The sequence below is a fragment of the Panthera onca genome, chromosome A2 (genome assembly GCF_046562875.1).
Source record: "Panthera onca isolate mPanOnc1 chromosome A2, mPanOnc1 haplotype 2, whole genome shotgun sequence".
In the NCBI taxonomy this organism is placed as follows: domain Eukaryota; kingdom Metazoa; phylum Chordata; class Mammalia; order Carnivora; family Felidae; genus Panthera; species Panthera onca.
In genome coordinates this window covers 144,802,713-144,816,602 of record NC_138340.1, presented here as the reverse complement: position 1 = coordinate 144,816,602, position 13,890 = coordinate 144,802,713, and the positions used below count along the sequence as shown (strand labels likewise).

General features: G+C 43.7%; 1 protein-coding gene across 2 annotated transcripts in view; it reads right to left on the bottom strand.

The window, feature by feature from the left end:
* The window catches only part of CALU (calumenin), a 30,797-nt gene extending 21,554 nt beyond the window's left edge, over positions 1–9,243 (bottom strand). For both annotated transcript variants that reach the window (XM_078439746.2, XM_078439752.2), the window contains exon 1: positions 9,128–9,243. The gene's annotated coding sequence lies outside the window, so the exon portion shown is untranslated. The remainder of the gene's footprint in view (positions 1–9,127) is intronic.
* Between the last annotated feature and the right edge of the window lie 4,647 nt (positions 9,244–13,890).

Sequence of the window (13,890 nt, the reverse complement as noted above, 5' to 3'; positions counted from 1 at the left end):
CTCTACAGATACCCCTCAGTATTGTCTAGAGAGGTTATGGTCTTAGAGAAAAAACTATAAAATTAAAAATCAAAAGGAAAGATTTTCCCAACTTTTGTATTTTAACTAACCTTTCACCAGTAGAATATGGATTCTGAATGCTTTTCCCCCTGCAGTTAAGTTTTTGTAAATTCATGTAATCTCTTATTCATTTCCGTTTGCGATTAATGGCTCCCTTACTGGGTAGACAGGTGGTTATTAGGAATGAAGCTTGTTGTGGGTTGAACTGTGTCTCCCTAAAAAGATGTGAAGTCCTGACCCTGGTACCCGCAAATGTGACCTTATTTGGAAACAGGATCTTTGCAGAGGTAATTAAGTTAAAATGAGGTCATTTGGATTAGGGTGGGCTCTAATCCAATGACTGATATGCTTATAAAAGGAGGGAAGTTTGGACAGACACTCAGAGAAGAGAATGCCAAGTTATGAAAAGAGGCAGAGATTGGAATGATGCATCTGCAAGTCAAGGATTCCTGGCAACCCGAGGCTACGAAGAGGGAGGGAAGGATCCTCCCCCTGAAGCCTAAAGACAGAGCATGGCTCTGCCAACTCTTTGATTTCTAATTTCTAGCCTCTAGAACTAGGAGAGACTATATGAACTTTTAAGTCACCCAGTTTGTGGTAATTTGTTACAGCAGTCGAGGAAAGTAACAAAAGGCTCAGTATGCGGAAGGTCAGTGCATCACATGAAAGTTAAACACATTACCTTATCCTAATTTGCAGATTAAACTAGCCAGACTTCGCTTTCCACAGGATGTCACTAGTGGAACCATTTGGTCCAAGGGCTCATAATTTTTATGTAAATATTTTTAAAAACATGAAAATTCTTTCAGCATAACTTAACTCAGTGGGGTTCTCAATCTAGACTGACTGCACCCTAGTACTACCCAAAAACTCAAGAAAATATGACCACTAGGTCCCACTCCTATTAACATTTTTAAAAGGCAGTCAGGTTGTGAACCACTATTTTAATTAACCTCTCAAACAGCCATAGTGATATCTTCAGAAGTTTGACCTGAAAGTATACTTAAAATAAACAAACTGCATATATCTGATCCTGCCTCAAAACTTTGGGAACCAGAATGAATTGCTCCAGGGGATAAAGAAATTAAATATGCCAGCAGATTAGATGTATTTTAATTATCTTTCTTGTAACCTCCAAAGAGCAGTTAAAGGAAGTTACATTGCATTACCTTGGATTTACAGAGTTCTTTGATTAAAAAAAATTTTTTTTTAATTTTTAAAAATTGGGGTGCCTGGGTGGCTCAGTCGGTTAAGTGTCCGACTTCAGCTCAGGTCATGATCTCACGGTCCGTGGGTTCGAGCCCCGCATCGGGCTCTGTGCTGACGGCTCAGAGCCTGGAGCCTGCTTCGGATTCTGTGTCTCCCTCTCTCTCTGCCCTTCCTCTGCTCATGCTCAGTCTCTCTCTGTCTCAAAAATAATAAAAAAAAAATTTAAAAAAAATTAAAAAAAAATAAAAATTACTTCTAGAGAGGGAGAGATTTTTTTTTTTTTTTTTTTTTTTTTTTTTAAGGAGAGAGAGAGGGAGAGAGGCTGAGAGAGAATCCCAAGCAGACTTCCACATTCAGTATGGAGCCCAACAAGCCCAATGCGGAGCTTGATCTTAAAACCCTGAGATCACACTGAACCAAAATAGAGTCGGAACATTTAACCGAGTCAGCACCTCTAGAGTCCTTTGGATTCAATAAACTAAAAAATGTTTACCACAGCCGTTGGTGAGCATGTTATATAAAGCAGAAGGAAAGCGAATAGGAGAAATATGTTTAATCCCAATACAACCTAGAGAGCTGATTATACAAAAGCAAAACCTGCGGCCTCCATGAATAACTTTCAGCCTATAAATGCATACAAGGATTTCCAACACCTGGGAAAGCAGTGCAGTGGAGAAGGGTGAGAAGGTCCTGAAATGGCAGAGGAGGATTTGTCAATAGAGTAGAAAGTAAACAGGACACTGCCAAGAAGTCAAACAGAAACTCAGCTAAGGAGATAATGGAAGGCAGTCACTCCCCCGAAAGCCAATTCCCCCCCCAAAAGTACTTTCACTTGATGGTTGTTAAGACTGATGAAACCCCGTGGTGCCTGGGTGGCTCAGTCGGTTGAGCAACCGCCTTCGGCTCAGGTCATGATCTCACGGTTTGTGAGTTCGAGCCCCGCATTGGGCTCTGTGCTGACAGCTCAGAGCCTGGAGCCTGCTTTGGATTCTGTGTCTCCCTCTTTCTCTGCGCTCCCCTCACTCACACTCTCTCTCACTCAAAAATAAACATTAAAAAATAAAAATAAAAAAGACTGATGAAAACCCATGAGAAGAAGCAACATGAAAGAACAAGAGACTCAGAGAAACGGGAAGAAGGTGGTACTTAAGCTGTTCCCACCAATGTTAGAACTCAGATATGCTTCTGGAAGCTTATAAGGATTCTGTTCCATGCTATACCATCGAAACACCCAAATTTGTATACAAAGGCACTTGCACAAAGATATTCAACAATGACAGTTTATAATGATAAAAAAATCGAAAATGAAACCAGAGAACTAGTAAATACACATTAAATCTGTATTATGGAACAGTACGCAAAGGTTAAAAAGAATGAGGTGGATCAGTCTGCACTGAAATGGAAAATCTACCGACATGTTAAGTTGAACAACAAAAAAGCAAGTTGCAAATCAATGTCAAGATCTCATTTACGTAAAAAGAAAAAAACCAAACAGCCTCCCAGATTGTTTACATTTGTATACAATATAACACATATGCACAAAAATGGCATGGAAGGATAAACATCTGTCTGTAAATGGTGGTAACCCCAGGCTCAGGGGAGAAGAGATGGGGTGGGGTAGTGAGGCTGGCTGAACTTTAATACCGTACTCTGTTGTCTATATTTTGTAAATGAATACACATTCATGTGTATTATGTGTATTATATTTTTTTAGGTTTATTTGAGTGGGGGGATGAGGGGCATAAAGAGAGGGAGAATCCCAAGCAGGCTGGGGCTCAAACTCAAGAACCGTGAGATCATGACCCAAGCCGCAATCAAGAGTTGGACACTTAACCGACTTAACCACCCAGGCACCCCTTTGTGTTTTTAAACAATATTATAAAAACTCTTTTCAGTATTGCAAAACAAACATTTTCAAGCCATTTCTCTAGATTGAAAGAGGAAACTGAAGCAAAAACAACTACTCTTAAGACAAACTTTTTAAAGTAAAACATGCTGTTCTAGAATAAAACTTCAGGCTACCCTTCAATAATTCAACTGATCAATCAAATCTGTGGAACAGTAAAGAGAAAACTAGAGATTTAGTGGCTCTCTTAAATGCCGTGAATATGCCTTTATTTTAGGGCAAAATAAAACTTCCATCTCAAACTAGAAACAATTCTTGAGACAAAACTCTCCAGAGACAACAAATTTCTGTTATTTTGTTACATATCCAAACAGTATCTAGAGGTTTACAAAATGAAGTAAAATCAAGTCACTGCAACAGATTTTCCTTATGCCTATTAGTACGGGAACCTCACATTTAGAAAAGTTTTATAAATGACTGATTACATCCCCAGAGTAAAATACCCTAACAATTCTGGCATAATACCTTAACAACTCTTGCAAACACTAAATGTTACAATATGAATAAATGCATTAAGCTCATTACCAGGGCCTGGAAAAGATACCTGCAAAGTTTTGATACATGTAACATAGAGAAATGTAACTGATTCACTGTGATTTAGAGGGAAAACATTTAAGTTTCAGGCTTAACATCTCTTTTCTGTTTTAAAGTTTATTTATTTATTTTGAGAGGGAGAGCACCCGTGCAGGCACAGAAATAGGGGAGAGGGGAGAGGGAAGGGAGGGGGAGGGGGAGGGGGAGAGGGAAGGAGAGGGGGGGGGGGAGGGAGGGGGAAGGAGGGAGGGAAGGAGAGAGGGAGGGGGAGGGGGAAGGAGGGAGGGAAGGAGAGAGGGAGGGGGAGGGGGGAGGGAGGGAGAGAGGGAGGGGGAAGGGGGGAGGGGGGGGGAGAGAGAATCCCAAGCAGGCTCCTAGCTGTCAGCACAGAGCTTGAACCCACAAACCCATGAGATCATGACCAGAGCTGAAACCAAGAGTCGGACACCACCCAGGCGCCCCATCAGGCTTAACATCTTGACAACAAGAGAAGAATTCCAGAGTAAAAGTCAAGAGCTCCTGCTTTATCATCTATCCAACTTTTTCCTTTCCCTCTCTCAATTAATCTTCCAATCCCACCCCTGTAAAGTCTCCTTCCACCATTCTGTCAATCAATACTTCTCAGGTCTCCAAAATCTAAAATCAGTCTTGCTCAGACCTTGCTATTCACTCAAGCTTGCCCTTCCCTTTCCTTCACCGGTAGGAGTGTCTCTGCTGCTATCTCTGCTTCCTCACTACCTACTGCCACCCTGAAATCTAGCTATCTACCACTGATGCAACTGCTTTAACAAGTCATCAAAGACCACTCGATGGACAAAGCCTATGGTCCTACCTTCATCTCTCTGCAGTGGGCAATGAAAAGCCCTGCACTTAAAGTAACTTTTTTTTTTTAATATACACTCTTTGTGCTCACATATATCAACTCCTGGTTATTAGAAACTTTACAAAGGCCTCTTGTCCCATGAATATAGATACTAAAAAAAGACTGTACTAGATTTATCTAAATCCATATAGCATATAAAAAATGTTCAAGTAGAAATAAAGACTATCCCCCAAGACAAAGGATATTTTATGCGGGAAGATGTGAGAACAGTACAACTTCTTACACGAGGTATTGAAGAACTACATTAGTGCCGTTAATTTCTGAAGCATCTTTCTCTTTTCAACCAAACTGAAACCAAATGATAGAAAACGAAATGGCCCTTCTTTTTCTCCTTCCCTCTTCATCACAGCTACACATCAATGGATAACAAGATATCAGGAAAACATAAATGAAGGACTTAGTTGTATGAATTTTTACCATGTGATCTAGAAGGTAAATCAATGATTGTGCAAAAAGCATCTCCCCATCTATTTCTTAAATGACCTATAAGTTTTTTCTAAAATTCTGCCCCTCCCTCACCAAGGGTAACATCTAGTATTTTCTCATTAAAAAAAAAAAAAAAATTGGACTGGTACTGTTCAGGACAATAACAGTCACATGCGGCTGCTAAGCACTTGAACTGTGGCTAGTGTGAATTAAGATGTGATATGTGTTATACTTTACATAGAAAGAAGGATATTTTGTAAGTACTGGATTTAATAAATTATTAAATTAATTTAACCTGCTTTAAAATTTCAGGTGAAATGTATTCATGTGACTTGTACTGTATTTTTATTGGATAGTGGCATGTTAGTCACAAACTAAATAGAACAGAAAAAAATATCAAGTAACTATCATCGTTTTGAAGTATGTCACCAATAAGGGTCTTCTGCAAAGTTATTTTCATGAATTGCTCCAGTTAATTTAGAAGGAGAAAAGATTAATATCATAAGCTTGAATTTCTTTCAATAACAAAGATTAGCCTGAAGAATCAGTTTATTTTAGTCATCCAAAAATTTCCTTGAAAGCTCTAATTCTTGCTATTTCCCTCCCTTCCTTCCCAGTCATTGGTCATAGAATACTTAAATTGTTTCAAGGAAATTTAGATGCCTGGATTAAATACAACTTCTCAAGAACATTACCACTGAATGATCCCACAGATATTCTGGTTGATCAAAGACCCACTGCTCAAAGTTAACAAGTGAGAGAAATGGGTGTGGCAGTAAAATTCCCGTTCTCTGAGCTGGATATTCAGCAAAAAAGGCAATCCTACGTGACGACTTCAATTTTGAATTAGGGGAACAGCCTGGGCCTATAATAAGGCCCAGGTTATGAAATCTAGAAATTAAAGCTATCTGGTTATCTGACATTCTTTACTTACGACTTTAGTACAAGTACCACCAATGCATTATCACATTAAAGGAATAATGTCATCCTTCGTGATCTGATAACAGTTATGACAGCCATTTATTCAATGTTTTTCTAGTGATGAAACAAATTTACAACAGTTCATTAACACCTTTTTTAAATATATATTTTTTATTTTATATTTGAGAGAGAGAGAGAACGAGAGAGAGAGAGAGAGAGAGAGAGAACGAGCAGGAAAGAGGCAGAGAGATGGAGACAGAATCTGAAGCAGGCTCCAGTCTCTGAGCTGTCAGCACAGAGCCTGACTTGGGGCTTGAACTCACAAGCAGTGAGGTCATGACCCAAGCCAAACACCTTTTGATTACACTATTTATGGTACTGAGAGCACACATTTATAAGAGCTGAGAACAGAAAACTGCAAAATTTGGCAATAGAACAGCTTTAAGAATGACAAACCATTACTCAGGCTTCATGAGTTCTACACCCAGGGCGACAGAGTACAAATTTAACATTGTTCTGGCTATGGAGAAAAAATTTAAGAAAAAATTCCAGAAAATTCTGAGAGAAAAAAGTTTCCTTTGGGGCTGATGAAACTTTAAAACATAATTAATTGCCGCAGGAATGCTTTGCAAAGTGGCCACGGGAGTTTTGTTTTCTGCTTGTAATTTTGCCATGCATGTTTAACATGCATAAAGTCCTTGAGAATTTGGTAGTTATTTTAGCTTAACCTCCCTTCTGTGCCAAATGTCTATAAATAATTTTAAAGTTCTAGATGAAAAGATCTACCTACTACGATTACTCCCGTTGGAAGTAATCTATACCAATTACTCCCAACTTGTATAAAATTTGTTTGTACCACTCCTCAACAGATCATAGGCTACTCTAAGCTGTCTCCTTAGCTCCCCTGTAGATACTATATTTTAATTTTATTTTTTTGATGTTTTATGTATTTTTAAGAGAGAGACAGAGTGTAGGTGGAGGAGGAGCAGAGAGGGAGGGAGAGACAGAATCTGAAGCAGGCTCCAGGCTCTGAGCTGTCAGCACAGAGCCCGACAAGGGGCTCAAACCCACGAACCATGAGATCATGACCTGAGCCGAAGTCAGACGCTTAACTGATTAAGCTACCCAGGCGCTCCTAAATATTACATGTTTAAAAGGCAGGACTCTCAGCTAATAGAAACTGATATCTTTTTTTTTAATTTTTTTTAAACGTTTATTTATTTTTGAGACAGAGAGAGACAGAGCATGAACGGGGGAAGGTCAGAGAGAGAGGGAGACACAGAATCCGAAACAGGCTCCAGGCTCCAAGCCATGAGCACAGAGCCTGACGCGGGGCTTGAACTCAGGAACCGCGAGATCATGACCTGAGCCGAAGTCGGACGCTTAACCGACTGAGCCACCCAGGCGCCCCGAAACTGATATCTTTCTATGTCCCTAATACAGTGTCTTGCACTTTTTATATACCAATACATTTTACTGGATTAGCTGGACAGTACTTGGCAGAAAAGCAGTTCCTGCCTGCTCCCAACCCCCAATTCCCCTTACCGGATCTGGCCATCAGAAAAGCGCCTTTCAGCTGTTTTAACTCTAATAAATTACACCATCAACAACACCCATATTTAAGAATTCACAGAGGATCTAGGATGTTATGGCCTAGCATCTCCAGTGTCTAGGCCTGGCTACACCTCTGTCTTTCCAACACCCCTGCCACACCCATGTTTTAGAAATTTGATGTTAATATCAACATACTGATCAATTACTGATACCGGTGCAATGTAAATAAAATGCCACCAGTAAGTATCTTGACACATCACCAGGTGAATGGAAGCAAACAATTATATTGAGAGTGACGAACTGATTTCACAGCTGAAACCCAGTACCATCCACTCAGGCATACCCAATTCATCTTTATGGGTTCATGGGCCTCCTGGCCATAATCCTCAAAAAAAATCCTATTGGACATCCCTAAATCACTGTAAAACTCAGATAAGGCCTAGGCAACCTATCCTCTACACACAATTACAACTTACAGGTTTGTACTGTAAATGTGTACTATACTACTTAAATTCTTCGTTTGTTACTTGGTTAACTAAATTTACTGAATGAGGTCAGACATGCATTTGTGTTGTGTCTTCCACTCCAGGGCAAAAAAATTTTATCAGAGATTATACGTTCTCTACTTCCCAGTTATAAAACCGTATTAGAAGCAACCTTATTGCCAATTCATTAACGTTGACTTTATGGTCCCTGCCGCCAGGAAGTGAATGCAATTCAACTCCCAGAGACATTATTTTGGGAATTTATACGCTCAGTAATTGAGATCAAGGGCCCTAAAATTTTAGCAAGAGACCCAGGAAACTTTTGCCTTGATGCAAAAGCTGCTCTCAAAACTATCGACCACCAACTATGCTCTTAATCAGGGCAGCTACAGGGCATTAAGTTTACTTCTGAACATAATATGCCAAAAAACAGAACTAGGGTCTGCACCTAGAAGCAACAAAACAAGGTAAAAGCTACAATTCCCTAATAAAGGTTTAAAAACTCTTTTCTGTCGCTGACAGAACGATGCAGCCAAACATGAAGGCTAGAAATAGTCAGCTTTTCTTTAAAATTACACAAAGTTTTATTTTAAATCACAAAATGTCTTCCCGCTCTCTCCCCGCTCCCCCCGCCCCGTTTCTACACCCTCAAAGTCGGTGAACACGACTTTCTTGGCAGACGCACTCGGGATGTGGCCTTGGGGCTGAGCTGGAGGACACAGGTAGGTAGGCCGGTTAGTGGGAGGTGGCAGAGAACTGTTACAATAATACTACTCCACTGCCCTCCGACCTTCAGTTGGCAAACAAGAGTGACCCTCTAGTCCGAGGGACTCGTTGAGAGACGGGACCCAAGGACGGCGGACGTGGCAAGCCAGGCACAAAACAGTACCCCACACAACGCAAAGCCGGGAGCCGGAGTTCGCCGAGACCCAGGCCCCTTCCCAGAGCGCGCGGGAGGGCGAGCGGCGGCCTTCGATTCAGACTGCGCGCTGAGGGCTCGGGGGTCGTGAGCAGGCTCAAGGCCCGTAACCCCGCGCTAGCAGAAACAGGGGCCCCGAACGAAGGGGACCCATGCCGCGTCGAGAGCGAGGACCGATAGAAAGCGAAAAAGCACGATGGTGCGAAAGGACCGAGGGCCACGACACCTACCTTTCCTCGTAGCGCCCCCAGCCCAGGCTGCCACGGCCGCCTCTCACCCACGGGCTCAGCTCACGCGCGCAAGCACCGCCCAACCGGAAGCGATTCCGCGCCCCGCCCCCATCCGCCTCGCCGGCGGCCTCCTGACCAATCATCAACGAGCCCGCCGCTGTCGCACAGCTTCCCCGGACACCCATTGGTCCTACAGTCTCGTAGCCGGGATTGGCTGGAAAGCGCCACGTCCCCGCGAGCGCGCCGAGTGCGTGGACCGGATTCCCGCCCGACGCTGGTCCCCGGCGGTGTGGGGTGATGAGCCCCAGCCCCCGACTCCGGGCGGCTTGTGGGCGCGGCTGTCTGGCAGCCACGTCCCAGTTCACAGCGCATGACTCGGCCTCCATAGGGCTTCTTGGATTACTCTGCTAGTTATCTCCTTGCCCACTAGCACGTAGGACCGAATTAATTCGCCTGCCATCAGTCCCCAGCTGTATTGAACAATACCAATTTCTTTCCTACTGCTCTGATCGGGTGGCCTACGAGAGGGTCTTCAGTCGTTGGCTCCAGTGTATCTTTCTGCTTTATCTCACTACTCCCTCTCACAGATTTTGTGCTCTGTCCACCATTATCTCGGTGTTACCTAACAGCTGGCTGTCCCTTTCACATCTTTTTGGTGTTCTGCCTTCAAGTGACCTTCTCCGCCTGGACGAAGTGCGTTTTCCTGCTTCTCTGCGTTATGAATGTCAATAGAAGTCCCGGTTAGCTTTTTAGAAGTCTTTCCTGACCCCACCAGACATAATAACCCTTTATTTGCCTTCCTAACACTTTGTATCTTCAATACACTTTGCCAAATTTTGCTATAAAAAGGTGCTTATCCCTATGTCCTCCTCTAGGCTAAGCTCCAGGGCAGAGACAGGACTTCCTCATCTTTTTATCTACAGCTCTGACCTTGCTGCCCAGTTCAGAGTAAATGGTTAATAATGTTAAGTAAACTGAATGGGCGGAACCCATAGTATTTCCCTGATTTAAGAGGAATATAGGAAAATTTTCACTTACTCATTTTCATGTCATGAAATTCAAAGAAGCATTAAATGAGGGCCACTACGTTTGCAAAACAAATGGAACATAAACGTATGTTCTTAGCAAAGCCTCTATAATTTAAAAGCCAATGGAAACGCATAGTATGCTGATGAGAGAGTTAAATACAAAGCAAGTTAATATACTTTTAAGTGCCGAGGTGAGAGGCTGACTGAATGCTTTGGGAATTCAGACACAGGAGTGACAGTGACCCTTGGTGGTAGCCCGAGAGGTCTTCCTAAGAAGGTGTGGCTCAGGCTGGACTAAGGAATTTTTTATTTGTTATTTTTTTGGACTAAGGAATTCTTGAATGCAAATACTCAGCAACAGCAGTAACAGGAACAAGGGCAAGTGGGGAACCGAGGAGCAGGTAAATTTTCATGCCAGGTTGGGGATGAGAGGTGTAAAAAAGGTGGGGGAAGGGCATGAAGATGAGGAGAGAACACAGATATAAGTTTCTCAAAGTAATGCAGAGTCTTAATCTGAGGAGCCTGAGCTGAAGGCAGTAGGAATTGTCGGTCTTCTGAAGGTTTCTAAGCTTGCACCTGTGTGGGAGGTAGGCGATTGAAAGTGGTTCTTTCTAGGAGGAATATCTCCTAATCGGGATTAACTACAGAACGGACTGCATCAGGAAGTAATTTAAAAACTTTAAAAAGTGACTCCTTGAAGTCAGGTGCTGGTAAACCCACAATGGATAGGACATGGCCCCTGCCCTCACGGAACTGCAGACCAGTGGGAGAGCCCATCTCGGAAGTGTTCTAGAGGAAGGTGGGTAAGGTAATGGGACTCTGCCGGGGATGGGGCCCTGCAACCCTGAGATCCCCGTGGGTAAGGGCTTTGCGTAGGCAGAGCAAGGAAAGTAGGAAAGAACTCTTACATACGAGAAAAGTTCTTAAAGTGGAAATAACAAGTCCTGGACCCAGTGACTGCTGAGATGACAGAAATGAAGAAGCACCCAGAAATGTAAAGTTTTAGTCATAGGAAACAGGGAGAAGGAGCTAGGTAGGTGGAAGAGAAATGAGTTGAGCTCAAGACATGGGAAATCTAAGACGATGGCAGAACACCTAAAGAGAGAGAGCCGATAGGCTGGAGGAGATCCTTAGAAGGGTCATTGGCCAGGAGGCAGCTGAGGGAGCCATGAGAACAAGTGAGCTTTCCGAGGAGAAGAAAGCACATCGAGCTTCGAGGGAGCCCCAGAGTTAGAAAGTAGGTGGAGGAGGAAGAGGACGCAAGGGGTGACGCGCACAAGACATGCCACCTTACCTGCACCCAAAGCCCATTAGCCCTGGATTCTGTCTCTGAGAGAAGCACTGAGGGAATGTTTACGGCAGGTGTGATGTCAACCTCAAAAGGCTGATGTTCTTGAGGCATTCCCCGTTCTGCCCACATGGTGCCACTAAGCATTTACTCCACAAATAAATGTATTGTTTCCCGTGTGCCAGACGCTGTTCTAGGCACTGGGAGACAGCAACAGACAAAATAGACCAAACTCTCTCACGGGGCTTGTGTTCCGGTACGTAGCTAATAATCCAGGTAAAAAAGCAAAATATATAGAGTGGGAGGTAGTGATAGGTGCCAAGGAAGAAAATAAGGCAGGAAAGGAGAGAAGAGAGTGCTGGGACTATCCAGAGTGGTGTTGTAATCTTAGAAAGAGTGGCCAGGGAAGGGTCATAAAGAGAGGGACATCTAAGTGAACATCCGAAGGTGGTGGAGGAACATTCCAGGAAAAGGGAACAAGAGTAAAAGGCCCTGACCTGAAGCATGCTTGGAGTGTTTGAGAAGCAGCCAGGAGCCAGTTTGGCTGGACTGTGGTAATCAAGGAGAGTGGAGAAAATGAGGTTGGAGAGGAGGTAACAGGAGAGACGGCGGTGAGGAGGAGAGGGACACCATGTAGAGCCTTTTAGGCTATTGGAAGGACTTTCCCTTTTCCTGTGGCTGAACTGGCTATTTACCAGACTCTTTCCTCTTCCTTCTGTGGACACAGCTAGGCTGCAGTGTGCACAGGTCACTCAGATCTGGCCAAAGGCAAAGTAGCAGGTACGATGTCTGCTTTTTAGTCCTCGCCGTACAAACCTGCCGCATGCCATTCTCCCAAGTTCTTTCTCTTTCTGTGGCAACCCTAGAAGCCGTGTATTGCAGATGGGCCGTCGCAAGATGGAAGGAGCCCAGGTTCTTGTTAAACAATCGCTCACGGAGGGCGCCTGGGTGGCTCAGTTGGTTAAGCATCTGACTCATGGTTTTGGCTCCGGTCATGATCTCACCGGTCATGGGTTCGGGCCCCGCATTGGGCTCTGCGCTGACAGTGCGGAGCCTGCTGGGATTCTCTCTCTCCCTCTTTCTCTGCCCCTCCCCCACTCATGCTTGCTCACGTGCTCTCTCTCTCAAAATAAACTTAAAAAAAAAAAACCTGCTTACTGAACAGGGACGCCATTTGGGGACCTTTTCTGAGAAATAAACTTCTATTGGCTATTTTATGCCACTGACATATTAGAATTTATCTCTTACAGAGCTAGCGTTTCCTTAACTGATGCAGATGGGAAGACATTGGAAGGTTTTGCAGAAAAATGACATGATCTAAGAGTTTCACGAGGCTACATTTGGCTGAAGAGGGTGAGATTAGAAACAAGCCACCGTGATCTGGACTAGAGATACAAACTTGGGAGTCATTGGTTTATGTGTGATATGCAACCACAGATTTTGCTTTGGAGATGGTATAAGGGTGTTGATGAGAACGAATCAGCAAAGGAAACTGAGAAGTAACGTCAGTGAAGGAAGAAAGCCAAGAGAATACAGTGTTCTAGAAGCCAAGTGAAGAAAGCATTTCAAAGAGAAAGGAGTAGTTACATATGTCACATGCTGGTAACAGTAACATGAGGACAGATTAGCCACTGACTTGAGCAATAGGGGGCCAGGTTTGGTGGGGAAGTGGGTTCAAAAACCTACTAGAGGGATTCAGGACAGAATAGGAAGCAAGAAATTGGAGACCCTTTCAAGGAGTTTGCTTTAGAGGGGTAGAGAAAATTGGAGCAGAGGGGGAGAGGGACCGAGAGAGGTTTTGTTTTATTTTCTTCTACAAGCAATACCAGTTTATTGCTGTTGGGAAGGATCTAGGAGCAAGGAAAAAACTGATGTAAGAAAAAGGGAGAATTGCCGGAGGAGTGTCCTTGGGTAGAAGAGATGGGATAGGATCTAGTACTGAAGGGGAAGAGTTGAACTTTGCTTAGAACTCAGACAGTTCTTCCATAGTCACAAGGAAAGAAACTAGATCTACGGGTCTGGTGCCTGGTAAGTGGTGGACGTGGTCATGAGAGCTTGGAGTTCTCTTTCAGTTGCTAGCTACTACGTTCTCGGTGAAAAAGGAAGCTGAGGGGTGCCTGGGTACCTGAGTCGCTTAAGCGTCCGACTTGGGCTCAGATCATGATCTCACGGTTCGTGAGTTTGAGCCCCACATCGGGCTCTCTGCTGTGAGCACATGGGTCCTCTGTCTGCCTTTCTCTCTGCCCCCCACCCCCTCTGGTTTTCGCTCTCTCTCAACATAAATAAATAAACTTTAAAAAAAAAAAAAAAAGGAGGGGCACCTGGGTGGCTCAGTCGTTAAGCGTCTGACTTCAGCTCAGGTCATAATCTCATAGTCTGTGGGTTCAAGCCCCCACTCGGGGCTCTGCACTGACAGCTCAGGGCCTGGGGCTGAGATTCTGCATCTC